We start from the raw sequence: 17,560 nt of genomic DNA on the forward strand, positions 1-17,560 counted from the left end.
ATGTCAGACTTCTGACTTACAGAACTGCAAGGTAATACATTTGTGTTGATGTAACCAAAAAGGAGTTAGAACTCCAGATCTTCTCCCCAACTAGTAAAGTCAGCCTAACCATCCTTACTTCCATAAGAGGAAGCAGTTTACTCTCCGGAGAAAACCATACAGCAAGACTTCAGACTCAGAGACATCAGATAAGGTTGAAATAGAGGCATCGAGAAGTCAGCATTACAGGCTTGGATGGTGAGACGTCTGGCCCCCTCCCCCAACATGGCTCCCGCAAATCCTCACAGGCCAGCTTTACCCCACAAAATGGTGAACAGAGGATTCTGTTTTGGAGAAACTGGAAGATCCAAGAAAAAAGATTTGTAGATTCTGATGTCTTGGAGACAGCAACTCACACGTCCAGGTTCCTGTCCAAAAAGCCTATAGTGAAGTCCACTAGGTAAACAAATTTCCAGTCCACTTTTTATAGTCTCACTCCCAAATATGAACAGACAACTAAAGTGTCACCATTAATTTGAGAAAAACCTCTAACATTAAAATCAGGGGCCAAGGGACTTCCATGGCGGTCAACTGGTTAAGATTTCACCTTACAAAGTAGGGGGTGTGGGTTCGATCCTTGGTCCAGGAGCTAAGATCCCACCTGCCTCGCAGCCAAAAAACCAAAACATAAAACAGAAGCAATATTGTAACAAATTCAATAAAGACTTTAAAAATGGTCCTCATCAAAAAAAATTTTTTTAATAAATTTATTTATTTATTTTTGGCTGCGTGGGGTCTTCGTTGCTGTGCTCGGGCCTTCTCTAGTTGCAGCGAGCAGGGGCTAGTCTTCGTTGCCGTGCGCGGGCTTCTCATTGTGGTGGCTTCTCTTGCTGCGGAGCACGGGCTCTAGGCTCACGGGCTTCAGTAGCTGTGGCTCGCGGGCTCAGTAGTTGTGGCTCACGGATTTAGGTGCTCCGTGGCATGTGGGATCTTCCCAGATGAGGGATCGAACCCGCGTCCCCTGCATCGGCAGGTGGACTCTCAACCACTGTGCCACCAGGGAAGCCCCCCAAAAATCTTTAAAAACAAAATAAAATAAAATCAGGGGCCAAAACAAGTTGATAAAAAGGAGAAACAGAGGAAAAAGAAAAGTTCAAAAAGCAGACAGAAACTGCAAAATAATTCAATTCATATTCTCAAGGGAAAAGAGAAAATACTGTATCCATGAAATAAGAACAGGTTCCCATTTTTTTAAAGAAATATTCAGAGGCCAATAAAAAATTAAATTTGAAATTAAAAATATGCTGGCAGAAATTAGAAGTTCAAAAAATACTAAGAAAACCTCTCAGAAGAAAAGAAAAACACAGAAAGTTAGAAAATAGCTAAGAAATAGATGTTAAAAAATTAGAGAATCAAACCAGTAGGTCCAAATATCCAACTAACAAACTGACAGAAAACAGAGAAAAGGGTGGAGGAAAAGGAAAATTATCAAAGAAATAGTATAAGAAAAATTTCCAAATTAGAGGACATGAGTTTCTGAATTGAAAGGAGCATGAAAATCAACAAGCCATAAGACATATGTTCCAATATGAAAGTTCAGAATTCTGGGGATAAAGAAAAGAGTCAAACATTTTCCAGAGAAATAAAATAGCTCACGTACAACCAACTAGAAAGCAGAATGGCCTGAGACATTTTAATATAAGTCTCACAAAGCTCAGTCATAAACAAGATATAGTCATAATAAAGCAAACATTAAATATGTATTTAACCACAGACTGTAACATGACTGCAAGAGACAGGAAGACTAGATGTGTACTGAGGGTAAAGCGTTGTGTATGAGAGGTAAATCCTCAGCAGGAAATCAATGTGTATATCTAAAATGTTAAAAGAAATCAAGAAATGCACACAGTGGGCTATTTAGAAATACGTAGGTGGATATCAGAAAATATAACTAAAAGAGTTGAAAAGTACCATCTTTGGGTAAAGGAGTAATGGGAGTATAAGAAGAACAGGGAACGGCTGTTACAGTACTAGTTTAATTTTAAACGATGTACATGCAATTATCTCAAAATAAATAAAATAAATGAATAAATGGATGGAAGGAAGGGAGGGAGGAAGGAAGAAAGGAAGGAAAGAATATTTAACAAGGCAAATCTACAAACTGTTACACAGCGGAGATCTCCTATGTTCATCTACACAGAAAGAGTGAAAATAGCAACTATTCTAACATTATGCAAATACTTTCTTGTGGCTTGGAATAAAATTTCCAATTATAGCACCATACATGAATTCCAAAAGTGCTGTATCACAAACAACTAAAATGATAACATGCTTGGCAAATGGTATTGGATGCTTCAAAAATGTGACTCCAATAATGAAGACACTGACATCAAATATGTATATAAAGAGTTGGAAGAAAATTATTCTGAAGTAGGAAAAAAGTATTAATTGTAATATTATGTTTTATATAAATGTGATTATTAAATATACATGTGTAACTAGATTAATTAAATGGTAAAAGTATGTACTTGACTATTACATCTATATCCCCAAAACATTCCTTATATATTCAAGTTGACCACAAAAATTGTTTTGTTCTCATGGGAAAACACGAAAAATGTAAACTTAACATAAAAGGTACATAAAGAAATTAATTCCATTTACCTGAATCCCGTTATTTCTCTTTATCAGTCTTCCTTCCAATCTAGAAGAAAATAATAAGTAAATTAAACTGTATTCTTCTGGTCATGAGCTGCTTATAAGAGAAAAAACTTAAAATCCAAGGTAACTATTATTTACTTCTTGTTCCCTAGCCATAGCAAAAATTGTCCTTTCCCATTTCTCAGCTAATTTCTGGCTGTCATGGTATTCAGAGTAAGCTTTACAAAGCAAAGCCATGCAGAAGCAAGCATGTAAAGTCAAGCCAACAAAAAATTGCATTCCAAGTGTAACTAACGGTATCACGAGTTCTAGAATCATATATTTTATAAATTATCTTCTCACCGTTCAGCTAAATAACCGCTGACAATACAGAGAAAGATAAAGAAGCATGAAGGCATGTTTTCAAAACATAAGAATTATGTAAAAAAGGAGTAAAAAAGGTAGCAACGTGTTTATATTCAGTATCCTGTGATAAACTACACACCATATAAATATGTTTATGATCAAAGAGCTTATAAATAGACTTTAATCCACTTCATCTTAAAAGCTTAGAAATGCTTCCTCATTGAATTTCACAGAAGACTTTCTCAACTAAAAATGAAATATAGCCCTTCGAAAATACATATGTGAATACACATGTGAATTACGGTACCTGCAGAAAGAGGCAAAAAAGTATCTTTTAAAAAAATAATAAACATTTGTATTAATATATTTTATACATACAGAAATCTTGAGTGGCTTAATTTTCCTAAAGTGAACACATATGTTTAACCACCACTCTCCCCAAAAGTCACCACTGCCATGACTTTGAATACCACACACTAGTTTTGCCTGTTGGATCAAGGATCTGTCTGAGAGTCTAAGAATCTCTGCATCTGGACCAAAATAAAATGCGAGAGAAGCAAGTAGTTACAGACTGCAAGAAGATATTATTTCAGAAAGATGTTGATGTGTCTGAGGAAGAAGTTTTGACTGGTTGCATGGTTGTTTGAAGTTAACCTGCAGGGTCTCCAGAGACTGCAGGAAACAGAAGGTGTTTTATGATATAAATAGCAGGGAAAGGGCCTTTCTTCCTATTGTCCAGGAGGTATGTACGGTTGGAAGTGACATGTGAGAAGTAGGAGCAGAGGGAAGGGAGGAGGGGGACAAGGGAGTTTGGACCTCCTTTCTATAGGTATAGAAACACCTATAAAATAAAGATAATTACCAAACAAGTATGTTTAGTCTACTACTAGCCTAACAAGCTAGACCAAGTTACCAATGCATCATCTCATTTGATCTTCCGATTGCTCTGAAGACAGCATATCTTATCTGCCTGTAGACAGATAAGGATATTAAGTCTCAAAGCAAAGTATAGCGCACAAAGTTAAACACTTAGTAGGTGACGCAAAGCTGCTCCTCTTTACAGCCTGTATGCAGGGCTAGACACCAAAAACAAAAAGGAAAATGTTCACAGAAAAGAAGCCATTGTAATTGGATACAGAACATATTGTATTGCCTCTGCCCATGAATCATTATAAGAAAAGAACCAAGTAATTCACATTCCATCAAGTCTTTCTTCTGAATTACCAAAAAGTTGAACGGTTCTGTTACATGTAAACTAGGCCTACTCATCTTTCTGTACCGCAAAGGAGAAATTTCAAAAGAAATCCTTAAATTTCACAAGGTGTAAATTTCTGACATGTTGACTTGTTTTATCCACTTTGAATGCTTTCTCACTGCAAGTGTGGAAATCTAAAGAACATGATGTCCCTCAGAGAAAGTTACAGATACAGAAGGCAAATTACCACCAAAATTTATTGAGGAACCTATGATAATGTCACCTTCAAACGATACACCACACCTGCCTGAATATCTAATTCTATCATAAGTACGTTCAAAAAGCGGGGGCCGAAATGAGAACACTCTTCAAAAAGGGAATGTTCTAATCTGCTACTTGAGAGGGAAAGGAAATAAAATATCTTAAAAAAGTCATTATAAGACTATGTGATAAGGCCTTCTTGCATCCTCACTGATAAATACAAAATAATATGTCAGTGTCAATAACTATGATTGTCAGACATCATGAAATGTCTTCACATTTAATCCTGTAAGAACCCTGCAAGCAGGAAAAGGTTAGGATCACCAATTTATCAAATGCAGACACTGGGCCCAAACAGGTCACATAACTTGTCCAAGGTCAGAAAATTGTCCAAGGTCAAAAACTTGTCCAAGATTTCAATGCGAGGAAGTAGGAAAAGGTCCCAAGTCAAGCTGTGTTGAATGCCAAAAACACAGGACAGCTCTGGCTTAAAGATGACAGCAACCAAATCTGCTTTTCAATTCCAAATCCTTTAGTGATTCTTTCACTATTTTCTGGTTTCCAATTGTTTCTGATATGTCCTGAGCAAAGGATATCAACATGCCTCCCTTCTGCGAGATGGGTGGAAGTTTCTTGTTAGCCAGTGGCTTGAGGACAGGAAATAAAAACAGGTCTGGATGGACTCTTTTTATGGATTAGATAACTGCTAAGGCAGCTGAGAGCTCTCTGGTGATTGTCTATACCAGCTCTGGCACAGGGAAAGCATAGTAAAAGCTGCAGGCTTGATTTTACAGTGGACACGTGCTGTGAACATACCATGTGAATTCTTTCTGGGACTAGTGAGTAAGAGAGTTAACTATGCTCACCTTGTACAGTAAAGCAGGAAAAAAATTATCCAAATTACACTTAGATGGCCGTGGCTTTAAACTTTCAATTAAGACTGAGTACAGTAAGGCAAGAATCTTTGTAGACATTAACCCAGTGACATTCAGAAGGATACTGGGGGGACTGGGGACAGAGTAAGGTACCCTTCCCTTATTCACAATAAGGCTGGTATAGCAATACCCAAACTCCTGTGTTTTTACTACTGCTGACTTCCTCCCAAGAAAAACTACACTGAAGTAGGAGAAGATTCAAAGTAAAAAGGAATGAGCCTCAGAAGCAAAGCTGAGGAAGGAAAAGACTCAAGTTCACAACATTCTCGAAGGCATGGCAAACTCCTACTCTACAAGCTTGTATGTGCAGGAGGGCCAGTCCTTTCAAGGCTTATGACTCCCTCTTAGGTCAGGGAGGGTAGTGGTTCATCTAGCTAGGTGGCTCACAGACATAAGACACAGAAAGGGCAGCAGGCATGCTTCGTTTTTTGGCAGCCCTGTCCCAAACTGAATTATTGTAATTCAGTTGCTTCTTCTCAGGGGGAAAACGGTGTGTAATTATACTGGAATACTATAGTGAGACCAGTAACAGCACGTGATCAATTTAATTAAAATTTCCTTTTTTTATTAAATTTTCTATTAAAATTATACTTTATAAGAATAGGAAAAACCACTGAAAGTGTCCTCATTCTCACTCATAAACAGAGTGCTATGCAAATTAAATCTTAACTTTAAAAGAGTTCAAAATCCAAAGTACAAAGTTAGTGCTTTCTTCCTCTAATATTTAACTCTCAGTAAACACAGTTTAATAGAACCTTTTCTTTCTTTCTTGGCTTGGCTTGGAAAAGAACCTTTACAGTCTTAAGACTACAGTTGCAGGACCTCCCTGGTGGCACAGTGGTTAAGAATCTGCCTGCCAGTGCAGGGGACACGGGTTCGAGCCCTGGTCCGGAAGGATCCCACATGCCGCGGAGCAACTAGGTCCGTGCGCCACAACTACTGACACCGCGCTCTAGAGCCCATGAGCCACAACTACTGAGCACGCGTGCCACAACTACTGAGCCCGAGCGCCTAGAGTCCATGCTCCACAACAAGAGGAGCCACTGCAATGAGAAGCCCACGCACCGCAACGAAGAGTAGCCCCTGCTCGCCGCAACTAGAGAAAGCCCGCGTGCAGCAACGAAGACCCAACGCAGCCAAAAATAAATAAATAAATAAATTTATATTAAAAAAAATAAAGTCATAGATGATAATTAAAAAAAAAAAAAAGAAGAAGAAGACAACTATAGTTGCAAAGCCCCAGGCATCCTGTCTAGTTTATGGTGACTGCAATTAGCAGTCTCCTGGCTGGAGATACTGCAAGGCTTTCTTCTGCTAGCAGCTGGGACCAGTGTTCTTCACCAGGGAGAACACGCTCAACCACACTCCAGGGAAGTCTTATTCTCCCCTTCGCTAGAGTACATTCTTACTGTACAGCTCCTTGAGGGCACGAGCCACACTTGACCGGTGTTCTGTAAGATGTTACAGAAAAACCCGAGCGAACTTTTTGGCCAGCCCAATATAATGCTCTCAGTACCTAGGACAAACATGGGTGAGCACCCAACAAAACCCTATCATGTTTCTCTGTTAGCAATTACATCAGATCAAGCCCTCAGTTCAGCCACCCTTCCTTTTCTCGCTTAGTCAATTACCAAAACTGGATTACTACACACCCTCGAAAGATTTAGTCATTGCTAAATGTTTGCCCCTGAAGTTCCCTATAATGTCCTTCGCCTACCCTGCTCCCCACACTGTTAGTCCATGTCTGTCACGGGGCTTAGTAAGAACAATGGAAAAAAGCATATTTGCAATAATGAAGAAATTGTCCACATGCTCTTTTCTGACTTAACTTTTTTCTCAAAATATTATATGCACACCAATAAATTCTGGATTGGTAATTACATCCACTTAATATTTTATTATAATTTACCTTCCAGTAAAACCATCTTTACACAGTCTTACATCACTATCAAAATAAGTTTCAAGTAAAATAGGATCAAAAACTATAACGCCTTTTAAAAAATTATCTAAACCACATCTAATCTATCATTGTCCAAGCAGTCTCCCTCTGAAACAGTCACACTTTCTCCCTAACTAGTCAGAAAGTCTCATAAATATAAGTTATGCCATATCCCAAACATACAGTATATACAGGTCAGCAATGTAAGAACTACATTAAAAATGAATCCAAATGCCTTGCCTTTTGATTCTGGATTCTTCTCAGATATTGAGAATAAATATTTCATGGAAATTAAAGGAACTCACAACAATGAGAATTTTCTAACTTCTTTTTTAAATACTTTGCAGTAACATTAGAGCTTCAAAAGAAAATTCAGCATGAATTGTCAAACCAAGCTACCATAATAAACTTTGCAAGTCACAAAAACTGTCTTTTGTGTTCCTAAAAAAGGCAAAATTTAGCTGGCTAATAAGAATATAAGATGAACTAAAAAGAAATCCCAAATGTACTCCAATATAGAAACAGATTAAAACATTAAATCCAGTTCCAAGGGAGATTATGAGAAATGTTTTTTTAACTGAGAATCAACTACTTTACTAAAATTGAATTTACAGAAGACAGAACACAGTGTCAGTTTACCCACTCCTATTTCTGGGGGATTCTACCACACCTAGGCTCAGTTGCTTTTCAACTGCCATCTTCTGTATCACACGATACAAGTCCCCACACACAGCCATAGCTGACTGGACCTGGAGAAACATCTGACCAAAATGCAGCCATTCATAGGCTGGCCAGGAGCCTTCAACTTGAGTTTATTGGCTAAAAAGTTGGGGCCAGCCAATCAAGATTCTCTGCCTCAAAAGATGGAATTAAGAAACTCTAAAGGAACTTGCCAGTTAGATATTGGGGTAAAAGGTCAAGAGGCACACTCAGGGTCAGGGTAAGTGTCATGAGCCAAGTCTGCCATAGAAAGTGAGAGCTGAACCTGAACCACTTCCTAATGTGGGATTCTCAGGAGAGCTACATCCTGATCTCCACCTTCACCCCTCTAACTTTTCTTGAGTGAAACTAACCTGGTTTTTGCTACCAAAAAATTACCGAAAGACAGAGCCTATGAAAGTAACCTAAATTAAATTTTTATGTGAACACCTACTATTGACATGTTTAGTTAGAATTAAAGCACCTATTTTTAGACTAATTTAAGGAAGTGAACAGCTCATATCACTTAGTAAGAAATCTGAGGTCGAATTTTTTTCAACTTCCTCTTTCTTCTAGACTTCAGGTTTCTCACCTATAAAATAAGGTCAATTTATGAGAAGGTCTATAAACCCTCTCCTATGGTTTATAATCTCAGTACAGGCAACCTCTGGCACATCAACACATCCCTTTCAGACCAAGGAGGATTCTACTTTTGGGCACAGTTTTTGAGCAGTGGTGGAAAACATTCTGTATTACCTGGGCTGTCACATGATGAATTTTCATCTATTAAATTCATAATTGGAACTATAAATTTTCCTGTAAAGACTCTTAAAATGTGTCACTTCCCAGGCTATCCCATTTGTACACAGAATATTAGAATTTTATATATTGTTTTCAATTGTTCTATTTTTCATTTAAAATATAAAATGATACTACAATGCCCTACCTCTCCCTTAAAGAAAGTAAGAAGCAAAGAGTGTTATTTGGTTGGTCATTAGAGGAAATACTTAGATCAGATGGTGCTACCACCTTAACTGTACTATTTTCAATACTCCACTTGGGTGGAGTGGGGCTTGGAGGAGGAATGGTAACAGAACAAGACATTGGAAATCCAAATACCGATTTTAAATATTCTTGTCACTCAGTTTTGAACAAATTAGAAGAGCATTAATCTCAGAGTCTGAAACTATAAGTACTCAAAGAATGAAATTGCTGGAAAAGTATTTTTTTAATGATGTCAGGAAAAATTGTCCAAGACTTTGAAATGGACAAAAGAGAGTCCTAGGTGTCCATCCCTTCAGTGAGTGCTAGACATCACCCAGAGGGCCTTCTGGGGATTTTCTGAGTCAATAGGGCTACGTACCTTTGACAGACTATTATTTTACAACTCTATAAAACAGACAGTAGGTCCAAATAATTCTTATCCATAGCAATGCAAATAAAATTTGATCTGCCTGGAAGGAAAGATAATCCAAACGTTACATTTTATTGCTCTTTTTAAACCAATTTTGTTATCTATTAATAAATTCATTATAGCATTCCTTTTTTTTCAGTTCTTCAAATTCTCCTTTAATTCCCTAAGTTGAACAAAAACTATGATATACATTCATTTTATACCTACATGCAACACTTTTTAACTTTTTGAAAATTACTCTTTAGAAATGATGATGCATTTTAAAAATCGCTCTGTTATAAACACCTAGAAAAGAGTTTCTATCACTCACAGCAACTGGTCACAGTATAACCTATCAGGCTATGAATACCTGGTCTGTGCTATTGGGAGCCAGATCCTTGCAATTCAGTGACAAACAAATGGCAATGACATCACAGCAATTTCACCAGTAAAGCAAGTTACATTGTCAGCCTTTTATGTACATCAGTGGGTAGCAAACCTTGAATCCCAATGCCGTAGATGTATATCATGCATCCACTTCTTAATGGATACAATGTAAATAAAATCCAAGTAAATCCACATAGAAAACAGTGGTGTGCGTGCGCGCGCGTGTGTGTGTGAGAAAAACACAACTAAAAATACAGTCAGATCTTGATATTGAGCTGCATGAGCTATTTGTATATTTTGGAGATTAATCCCTTGTCAGTTGCTTCGTCTGCAAATATTTTCTCCCATTCTGAGGGTTGTCTTTTGTCTTGTTTATGGTTTCCTTTGCTGTGCAAAAGCGTTTACATTTAATTAGGTCCCATTTGTTTATTTTTATTTTCATTACTCTAGGAGGTGGGTCAAAAAAGATCTTGCTGTGGTTTATGTCAAAGAGTGTTCTTCCTATGTTTTCCTCTAAGAGTTTTATAGTGTCCGGTCTTATATTTAGGTCTTTAATCCATTTTGAGTTTATTTTTGTGTATGGTGTTAGGGAGTGTTCTAATTTCATTCTTTTTTTTTTTTTTTTTTTCGCGGTATGCGGGCCTCTCACTGTTGTGGCCTCCCCCGTTGCGGAGCACAGGCTCCGGATGCTCAGGCCCAGCGGCCATGGCTCAGCGGGCCCAGCCGCTCCGCGGCATATGGGATCCTCCCAGACCGGGGCATGAACCCGTATCCCCTGCATCGGCAGGCGGACTCTCAACCACTGTGCCACCAGGGAGGCCCCTAATTTCATTCTTTTACATGTTGCTGTGTCATACAGAGTGAAGTAAGTCAGAAAGAGAAAAACAAATATCGTATATTAACACATATATGTAGAATCTAGAAAAATGGTACAGATGAACTTATCTGCACAGCAGAAATACAGAAACAGATGTAGAAAACAAATGTATGGACACCAAGGAGGGAAAAGCAGGGGGGATGAAGTGGGAGAGTGGGATTGACATATATACACTACTATGTATAAAACAGATAACTAATGAGAACCTGCTGTATAGCATGGGGAACTCTGCTTGGTGCTGTGTGGTGACCTAAATGGAAAGGAAATCCAAAAAGGAGGGGGTATGTGTGTATATATAGCTGATTCACTTTGCTGTACAGCAGAAATTAACACAACATTATGAAGCAACTATACCCCAAGTAAAAAAAAAATACAGTTAGATCCATGCAACAAAGACAAGTGGGACACATAATCTACCAAGTTAAGCAACCCCATTTATTCAGAAAAAAATAATAATCTTGGTTGTAATCTGTTGCTCTTATCCTGTTGCTTTTGTCCTTAAATGTTCTGAGCTAAATAGCTACACATGTAAATTAGCAAAGCAAGGCACATATATGCAGGCAATTAAAAAAAATTCTTGGAATCTTTAAACTCCTCAAAATAGGGGGCTTAAATTAAGGTTCTCGACTCATCACTTGATATGACTGCTTTAAAGGAAAAAGTACAGACATTAGCAGAAAACAGGGCCAAATGATTCTACTTTACAGAAACAGTGAGTAGAAGTAATTATATCATTCATTTTTCTAAACGTTATTTAAAAAAAACCATCAAATGAAAATCAATAGGAGTTTCTTGATATAAGTAAATCTGATGCATGAAAATATATTTCCACTAATGATTTATGCAGCTGAAATCACTTGCAAGTCACAAGTCTCTAAGACTTAAAATAAGTCATTGTAATTTATAAAATGTGATTGAAATATACTTTTCAAGACTTGGACAACTATTCAGGAAACCATTAAAAGTTTCATGCACATGTAAAACTACTACTGTTGAAACCACATCCTTAGGTTTGGAGAACTCCAAGTTTCATGCCACTCCCAGATCTGTGCAGGGACCCCCTTAATGCGTAACGTCTTTTTCTCCTCCTCTTCAAGGACTACTCTTTCCTTTCAGAGCCTCATCCACCCGGCTCCCCACTCCACTGAAGTCAGTCAGATTCCACTTTTTAAAAACCCTTCTTTGGGGACTTCCCTGGCAGTCTAGTGGTTAGGTCTGCAGGGGGACACGGGTTTGATCCTTGGTTGGGGAACTGAGATCCCACATACCGCGGGGGGCAATAAATAAATAAATAAAAACAAAAACCCTTCTTTGGCAGCAATTACCTTTGCTCCAGAATTTCTCAGAACCTTAAATATGCTAATGAGCACTGAGAATCTCCAAGGAAGGTCTGCAGTAACGTACTCCTCTCGCTTCTCAGAACTCCAAGGACTAGATCTCAGAAATTAACATCCTAGGGAAAATGATGCACTTGGCTTGGCTCTTGAGTTTCCTCCACTGGGTTTATTCCTCAGCCAAGAGTTAAGTGTCCATCCAGGCCAGCCACATGCAAAGACAAAGGGGGCCTCACCTCCTAAGTGTCATCTGAGGACGTGAAGAACTGCCCGAGAATCATTCATCCACTCACTCGCTGCCCTGATGTTTTAAGTTTGCATCATTAAAGTAGTAACAACCACGGGCTACAAAGCATTGCCTGCCTTAGGAGACCTGGTTAAAACAAAAATCTTTAAATGGCTCATTTATCAAACAATAAAGTGGAGACAACTGCCCAGATGAAAGAAAAGTGACTTTCTAGGCTCATTTTTTGTTTTCTCTTTTAGTAAGTGAAGATCTTCCTGAAATATATTACATTTTTTTCTTACTTTCCCCGTTTGCAAAAGTAACAGATGTTCCCTGAATGATATTAGAAAATAAAGATACTCACAGACAAGAAAAATTACCAGTAAACTTAGCCATCAGTCAGAATCACTTACCATTTTGAAATATTTCTTTCCAGCCCTTCTTTAGAACACCAGAAGGACGAGGATTTCTGTTTGCTCCACTGGTGTATATACAGTTTAAATAAATACTTTTTTCCTTCCTGTATAAATGTTGTGTCTTTTTGGCATAATTTCATGTATCTTGTATACTTTTTATACACACTTTTGTGTACTTCTTGTTTTATAAATTCATTCATTTTACAAATTTAGGGCTATAAACACTGTTTCATAATCATTTTTCATGTCACAACATGTGGACATGTTTCCAGGCTATTAAACTATTAAATACTCTGCTGCATTTTGTCCTCCGCCCCCTCCTCTATTTTGAGATGGTTGACTCACTGTTTCTCGTGGAGAATTATGATTCCCCCACCCCAACTTCTAATAATATTTTTTTATAAGAGTTACCCAGATTCACTGTAAAATTTTGGAAAATGCCGTTGGGTTTTACCAACTTGAGGATATATATACGTACTACTTTGTAACTTGTTTTCACTCACATTATATCCTAAACATTTTCCTACCTCCTCAAATATACTTCCGAGGCTATTTACTGATTTTTTTTAAAACAAATAAGAAGAGTACTCAGAACCCAGTTTCACATGATTGTCATGAGTCAAAGGTCATCATTAAGAACATCAATTATTGTAATACACTATATGTACATAAATCAGGATATCAGGAGATGCCCTAAGTCTGTTCTGTTTTATTGGTTTGTTTGTTTGGTTGGTTTTTAAGAGCTCTCTAATATCAAGCTTTTTAATCAGTGGTCTCTCCTCCATGAAAGTAAAAGAGACATAAAATAGCTCTCAATCAGTTCAAGTGTCTGCCAAGTGAGTTATTGATTCAAACAGATTTTTCCCAAGCCATGTTCCTACTCTAATAATAATAATAATAATAGTGAGGAAGAAGAGGCAGATGAGGATGAGAAGAATTATTTTCCTGTTACTATAACTTGGGTGATTTCAAAACAACTTCTACTATTTCTGAATCACTAATGAAAGGTGTATGTCAACAGTTTCAATGAACTTTTCCACAGTCAGTAAGAAATGCATATCCCTCAACACCTCCAAATTTGTGTAAGAGCGTTTATTTAGAGGAAGTTTACTCCAGCATCTGCAAATTCTCTCCCAGCATTCATCAGAAGACATTTCTGCATTGGTCATAGTTTCCTCAAGCGCTGTGACTTAACTGATTAACCAACATTTGAGGCCCAAGAACTCCGGAACATTAGAGATGCTTTTTTAAAAGATATAATCATCTGATGACCCTCCTGCATAATGAATCAACTTTCTCATTAAATCCGTTCCCAAAAACACATTTTATATTCTAGAGGCATACTCGTAAATGAATGAGACTGATACCATCAGGCAAAGATGCTACCAGAACTAACCTCTAGCCCTGATCCTATACAATGGACAATACAGTTGTATAGTGTCCTAAGTGGATGTAGTAAAGTAATCTTTTGTCTTTTACTGAAGATATAGAAAGAGTCTGAAAACAATCAGCACCACAAACAACAGGCAAAATCTATGCCCAATTCAACCACAGAAATTAAAACTGTATCTGCCACACAACAGGCACTGAACAAATTTTCTGAACAAGTGAATGTTCTCAAACAATAACATTTTTCATTCACCAAAAATTCTTTCCTCCGAGATATGGGGATATATGTATATGTATAGCTGATTCACTTTGTTATAAAGCAGAAACTAACACACCATTGTAAAGCAATTATCCTCCAATAAAGATGTTTAAAAAAAAAATTCTTTCCTCCATGAGAACCATCAGGATTAGTACATATGAGATTATTCAACCTGCCTCTTATTCTACTTAAATTTGGGGGGAGCCTGCACAAACACCTGCTAAGGTAACAGTGACAAGTCTCATCGGAAGTGTCCAGTTTTCTCAGCATTATAAAACTACTTAAGAGAAAGACCATGAGCAAGATAGCTTTTCCAAAATAGCCACAAACTTGTCCTGAAGTTCCATGGTATGCCTTTTCAACTCAATTACAACAACCCTCCAAATGTTGCCCTTTGAAAGGTCAAAATCACTCATTAGAAAACAAACACAGCTCAGTCAAATACATTTGCCTGAAGCAAACTGATAATTCGAAGAAATGCCAACAGGCTCTGCACAAATAGAGGTTGAGTCCAGTCAGCTGCCAATTTTTTTTTTGACTTTGAGAAAGTCTTTTCTGTCACCTCTGTGCTTCAGGGTGGGTAGAAAGGGTATGTGTGTGTGTGTGTGTGTGTGTGTGTGTGTAAACTATAAGACAGGGATCTGGGTGAGACGCTCTCTCTCATCTGTGACTTTGTATTGAAATGATTTGCATTTACAATTATTCCAATTATTCTAACTATTCCAAATTATGAGCAAGAGTTGAGTTTGATTACTGTTGATTAAAAAATTGCCATGGGAGGCAATACAGTATAATGATGAGAGACAAGTTTGAAATTAAGAAATGTAAATATGACACCTAACATTAGAAATATGTGGGGACAGTTTTGGCTGGCACAGTCATTGAGGTCCCTAGTGGAATTTAGTGAGTGGGTTGTAGGGAAGCTAAAAGTCCTGAACTATGTGGGAAAGGCCCACACATGAGGTCTTTTCTTAAATAACAACTGTGAGCAATAGGGAAGAATCTGGATTTCAGACCACATGGTTTCTCAGTAGCTGTGACCTTTAATGACCTGTGGTTAAGTCATTTAATTCTGAGCCTCAAGCTCCCTGAAGGTAGAATGGGAATATTATTATCAGCCTCAAAGGGGTTTTTTGGAGAGTAATACATAAAACATCATGGTGTGGGCATGGAGCAAACTGCCCACATACAAATCCTGGCTCTACTAACTGTGGGCCCTTGTGCTTCAGCTTAACCTCCTCACTTTCCTTACCCATAAAACTCAGGCAAAAAAAGTGCAGGGTTTTGATGAGTTGTGGCTCAGTGCATTTAGCTGTTGTTATTATTAGTGCAGGGCTAATTATTAACAGGTGCTCAGTGGGTACTCCGACCCCATGGCCACACAAGACCACATTACAGAACCTAGGTACACACTTTGAACAGCTTAGTAACTACATCCATCTCAGATCACCACTGACAAGAACAATCAGTAAAAAGAAGTAGGGCCTGTTCTTTCATGATATTAACTGACATTTTAGCAAATTGTCTTGCAAACAAATCTATATGCTAGTGTGTGTGTGGTTTTTTTCTAAAGACATACTAATAACATTGACTAATGAGGCACAGCAGACCCAAAGGCGTCCGGGTTCCACACGCCTGGTTAAATACTGAAAAAACTAAACATAAACATAAAATCTAAACATAAACAAAAACAAAAACCCAGTATCAGTTTCTTGAAATCCCTCTCACCCTGCTAATAAGATTTAACTTTGGAAAGATGGTGAAAAATAACAAACATCATTTGCAGAAATGCACTGACATTAATCAGAAGTTTAAACTTCCAGCCCACCTGACAGGTTAACATGTGTGAAGCTGGCAGAAAAATGCCTCATGAACTGGTGACACAAGTGCAGATGAACTACAGAGCAGCAACACAGTCCTTCAGATACAGTAAACTGCAGGTCCCTCGGAAGCTTAAGACTGTCCATTAACAGACACTCATACATTCCCCATATTCCAGCATCACGAGGTTTCTCATCAGCGAAGTGAATGGCCTCCACACTCACCATGCTTAGCTAGAAGTTCTTAAATTTTTTTTTTTTTTTGCGGTACGTGGGCCTCTCACTGCTGTGGCCTCTCCCGTTGCGGAGCACAGGCTCCGGACGCGCAGGCTCAGTGGCCATGGCTCACGGGCCCAGCCGCTCCGCGGCATGTGGGATCTTCCCGGACCGGGACACAAACCCGTGTCCCTTGCATCGGCAGGCGGACTCTCAACCACTGCGCCACCAGGGAAGCCCGAAGTTCTTAAATTTTAATGGGGGGGGGGCCGGGGGCTCAGAATCGAGACTGTATTCCATCTGTCAAGGGAGGGGCTTAATTAACGATTAAATTGTACCTGCCTGAAATAACATTTGGTTGAAATACCTTACTTTTAGGAGTAAATGTTTAAATAGATGTGATGTATTTAAACAGCATCTTTTCACAACTGCTGGCAGGATAAAAACCACGTTAATCAAACGAAATTCTCAAAAATGACTGGTCTTTCACACAATAGATGTGCAAATTCTAGCTTTACTAAGCCCAAGAGTAAGCCTCCTAAGATTTCAAATCTAAATATACTTTGACAGAGAAGTTTACTTTATAGATATATTCACACGTGTGAAATAATGAAGGATATAGAAGGATATGCATCTCAATATTGTTTATAAAAGCATTAAGGTCTAAATGGGGGCTGGTTAAATAAATTCTAGTCATTCCATTCATTGGAATTGTATAGCTATTAAAACAAACAGGATAGGGCCTCCCTGGTGGCGCGGTGGTTGAGAGTCCGCCTGCCGATGCAGGGGATACGGGTTCGTGCCCCGGTCTGGGAGGATCCCATATGCCGCGGAGCGGCTGGGCCCGTGAGCCATGGCCGCTGGGCCTGCGCGTCCGGAGCCTGTGCTCCGCAACGGGGGAGGCCACAACAGTGAGAGGCCCGCATACCACAAAAAAAAAAAAAAAAAAAACAGGATAGATTTATATGTGCTGGTACGAAATCATCTCTAAGAAGTATTACACAATGAAAAGAGCATAGCATGGAACAGTGTGCATATTGTATACAGAATATGTTTATATTTGCATAGCCCATATATGAAGAATACACAAGAAAACTGAAACTATCTCTGGGGAAGGCATGGGAGGACTAGAATGAAAGGAGGATTTCCTACATCCTTTTATGTTGCTTAGGGAATTTTTTAAAACCATGGACATGTATTTCATTTTTGTTTTTGTTTTTTGGGCTGTG

At 38.4% G+C, this 17,560-nt stretch overlaps 1 protein-coding gene across 4 annotated transcripts in view; it reads right to left on the bottom strand.

Annotated features, from left to right (window-relative positions):
• SGMS1 (sphingomyelin synthase 1) overlaps nucleotides 1-17,560 on the bottom strand; it is a 292,750-nt gene that overhangs the window by 150,539 nt on the left and 124,651 nt on the right. For all 4 annotated transcript variants that reach the window (XM_082635590.1, XM_082635589.1, XM_082635592.1 and 1 more), the window contains one exon: nucleotides 2,644-2,683. The gene's annotated coding sequence lies outside the window, so the exon portion shown is untranslated. The remainder of the gene's footprint in view (nucleotides 1-2,643; nucleotides 2,684-17,560) is intronic.

The sequence above is a fragment of the Mesoplodon mirus genome (genome assembly GCF_964341445.2).
Source record: "Mesoplodon mirus genome assembly, chromosome: 2".
Classification (NCBI taxonomy): Eukaryota; Metazoa; Chordata; class Mammalia; order Artiodactyla; family Ziphiidae; genus Mesoplodon; species Mesoplodon mirus.